The sequence below is a fragment of the Papaver somniferum genome, chromosome 2, assembly GCF_003573695.1.
Source record: "Papaver somniferum cultivar HN1 chromosome 2, ASM357369v1, whole genome shotgun sequence".
NCBI lineage: Eukaryota > Viridiplantae > Streptophyta > Magnoliopsida > Ranunculales > Papaveraceae > Papaver > Papaver somniferum.
In genome coordinates, this window is record NC_039359.1 from 52,032,522 (window position 1) to 52,036,621 (window position 4,100).

The 4,100-nt window shown below is 35.8% G+C and overlaps 1 pseudogene; it reads left to right on the top strand.

The window, feature by feature from the left end:
* Positions 1–1,326: 1,326 nt before the first annotated feature.
* Positions 1,327–2,834, top strand: LOC113353267 (annotated as a pseudogene).
* The last annotated feature ends 1,266 nt before the right edge of the window (positions 2,835–4,100 follow it).

Sequence of the window (4,100 nt, forward strand, 5' to 3'; positions counted from 1 at the left end):
GCGAAATAAAAGGCTAACCCACGAGAACATGTTAGACACTGGACGAAGTAAAATGAGTTGTTTTCCAGTAGGGTTGGATGGTCTAGAAATAGAGGCTGTTGGGCAATGTAAAGGGAGTCGGATTTTGGATAGGAATAGTCTTGCTCAGAGTGTGAGATTAGGATTGATCAATAAAGAATTTCTTATCCAAATTATCTATTATATCTTAGATCTCATTAGTATGTTATTTGGGTATACTACTGGATTTCCAGTAGTTACGAAATCATCGCTTAATTAATTTAAAGATAGCTCATCCACTCTTTAGCTAAGGTAATTTACTACAATAAAGCCAAATAAAGCCTCATAATACTTGGCTTTCGCCATAAACAAGTTATACTAAGCGATTTAAGCTACCGTAATGCTTGGCCTTAGCATTGGAAATACTTTTAAGTTAATGGTGCATTGGAGTAAAATAATTTCTACAAAGTGACAGGAAAAAATAATTATGGCCTGCCATCAAGCTTCACTTGTACACGTTTTAAATTGAGCCCTTGAAAAGAAAGTACACGTTTTAAATTTTCTTTGATGCAGGGTGAAAATGACTGCATAGGACCATAAATTCCAAAGCATACTTGGAGACAATAAATGATAAAGTAGATCTTATCTCTTCACTCATTTTTAATGAGTATCGAATTTTATCACTGTATGTAGTCTCCCATTTATATTGATCTTCCTTAGATGCATAGTACAAAGTAAGAGCGTTTGGTAATATAAAATTTCACTGCATGTAGTCTCCCATTTTAATGGAAAATTTTCAAATACAATGAATAGGAGTAGGTTTGATTAAGTTGAAATTTAATCACACAAAAAAATTAAAACTTAAGATGAGTAGTATTAAGGATATGTTCTAACAATTAATGAAAATTATATTTTAAAAATAACGTGTTAACTTTTAATAGGTTCAAATCTGAGATTTAGACGAGGTTTGATTTTGTGCACGTTCTCCAGTGACAGAAGGCTCTGGATTCTCTCTGGACTCGGGAGTACTTTGAACCACATTGAAAGCCAATTAATTTTAAAATAGATATTTTTTAAGGCATTCATGAATAAGAATCTTTATTCTAATTAATACAGTACTATGACCAAAGGCATAATTGAGGTACCAAAAATAGCATATCATTAATTAGTGGGAATCAAAATACTACGACTAGATTCATAAAAACAAAATCTAGCATTCCAAATATGATTCTGCACCACTCTTACTCAACCCTCTATAAATTGGAGGCACAACAACACCACACCCCACATCCAAAATCAAACCGAGTTGAATAGAGAGAGTGAGCATCCAAAAAGTTAACTACACAAACACCTCAGAAATGGCCTCCTCTTCCTTTCCAATCATCAACATGGAGAAGCTTAATGGTGATGAGAGATCATCCACCATGGCTCTCCTTCATGATGCTTGTGCTAACTGGGGTTTCTTAGAGGTACACCCTTCTTTGCATTTTTACAGTTTCTTTTATTTATCTTTACTTTATTTTGATCGATAAAGAAATTGTTGTGAGGAGTTTCAAATTCAGACCACGTAATGATATCATTTTTATTTTTTTTGATATTTGAAAATTATGAATCGTGCACATATGATTCTAATATGTTTTTTTTTGTTTTGTTTTGGAATGATAAACAGGTTATCAACCATGGAATCTCTATTGAACTGCTTGACAAGATTGAAAAAGTAACAAAAGATCACTACAAGAATGTCATGGAAAAAAGGTTCCATGAAGCAGCAAGCAAAACTCTTGAAGGAGTTGTGAGTGACAAAAATGATATTGACTGGGAGAGCACTTTCTTCATTAAACATCTCCCAGAGTCTAACTTGTCGGAGCTCCCTGAACTCAATGAAGAATACAAGTAAATCTAATTTTTCGTTCTCATTCTCATTCATTTCTTTATTCATTACACCAAATCTAGGATATTAATGGGCGCTAAATAATAGGAAAAATAACATTTACCTTATCCTGTATTGAGATTTTAACTTATAGGGTTTTTGATTGATGCTGCAGGACTTTAATGAAGGAATATATTGTGGAATTGGAGAAACTTGCTGAGCAACTCTTAGACTTGTTGTGTGAGAACCTAGGACTTGAGAAGGGTTACCTTAAGAAAGCCTTGTCTGGATCAAAGGGACCTCAATTTGGAACCAAAGTTGGAAACTACCCACCATGCCCACGTCCAGACTTGTCTAGCAACTCAGAGCTCATTCGGATGCAGGTGGTATGATCTTTCTTTTCCAGGATGATCAAGTCAGTGGACTCCAATTCCTTAAAGATGGTGAATGGGTTGATGTTCCTCCGATGAAACACTCTATTGTCGTCAACTTTGGTGAACAAATTGAGGTAATTAATTTCATTACTTGTATGCTCTTTTTCTTGCATTAATTGTTATGCACTGATGTTAGTACATTTACTAAGAAACGTGCGTATACGCGTATCGTGCAGACTATCACCAATGGGAAATACAAGAGCATCATGCACCGCGTGCTAACTCAGCCCGAAGGTACCCGTATGTCAGTTGCTTCGTTCTACAACCCCGGGAGTGACGCTGTGATCTACCCAGCACCAGCCCTGTTGGAGAAAGAAAAAGTTGATGAAAGCCAAGTTTACCCGAAGTTTGTGTTTGGAGAGTACTTTAAGTACTATGAGACAACTAAGTTCCAGGAGAAGGAACCAAGGATTGAAGTGTTCAAGGCACTGCAGAAAAACGCTGTTGCTGCTGCTTAAAATTAAGAAAACAGATATTTATGTTTACTTATCGAAATTGTATTGAGGATATTACCATTAATCCATTTTGAACAATTTTAATAATAATAAAAAAAAGTATTAATGTTGGAGTAGTTTTTTCTCTAATTTCTTTTTATCATCATAAAATTAATCTTTGATAGTACACTTGAATCTTCAGTTTCAAATTATTCTAGTTCCTTTTTTTTTTTCTTTTTTTTTTTTGATGCTAGGCATACCGTCCTGCCCCTGGCAACGTAGTCATCGGCGTATTCCTCACTGAGCAAGCTCGGTCCTCTTAAACCCATGTTAAAATTAGTATAATTACGTTTGACCGGAGACTCGAACTGGTGAGCTCCTATTTGAGAGTCAGACTCCTAGCATACTGAAATAACCTCACTTGGATAAAGTATTCTAGTTCTTTAGCATCCCTAATTAACGCCTTTATGATTTTGGTCTCATACAACTCTAATCTTCATTTCCTCGGAACTATATATATATGTATGTTGTGCATTGTATGCAAAAAGATTTTTACAACACAGTAATTTTCTTACACCATTCCACATAATTCTTACACAAAATTGGTTAAAAAAGATCAAAATCAACAATTCCTGAATGAAAAGGACATGTAAAGTTTGATATTATTTAAATGGACGAGAATATAAAAATAGACAGGATGTAAACAATTTCATCCGATCTATTTTCAAATACTTTTTGTTATTTTTAATTTACACCAGGATGCATCCAGTTTCATCCTCGCTCTTTTTTAAGTTTAAGTCAAGATAAACCCAGTTTCATTCTTGCTATTTTTTGTGTCTATTTCACCCATACTAATTTTTACTCGTCCATTAGAACGATGTTTTAAAAATATTTGGACAAATGACCCATTTTCCGTAATTCTTATGCACGTTGGAATATATGCAGTTGTTATATTTTGAATGTTGCGGTGTGCACAGAGAATTAAGATAAAGAGAAGTATCTTGAGAGCGTCCACAATGGACGACTAAACCCAAACATTTGGTCCAGTGGATAGGCGTAGTGGGACGGACCATCGATCAAAATTTGATCAAAGACTAAAACCCAGACCAAATTTGGTCGGCGACCAAGACCAAACCCAAATATAGTCGGGCGTTTATATAGTCCACGCCCACGCCCCACACCAAGCGTTTATATAGTCCACGCCCACGCCCCACACCAGGCGGACGTATAGTCCACGTCCACGCCCCACACCAGGCGAACGTATAGTGCACGCCTGTTTTTTTTTTTTCTTTTGTGTGGGGCATGGTTTATACCTCCGCCCCACTCTTTAAAACTTTCAAATGCATGGGGCGGGCTTAGTACCTC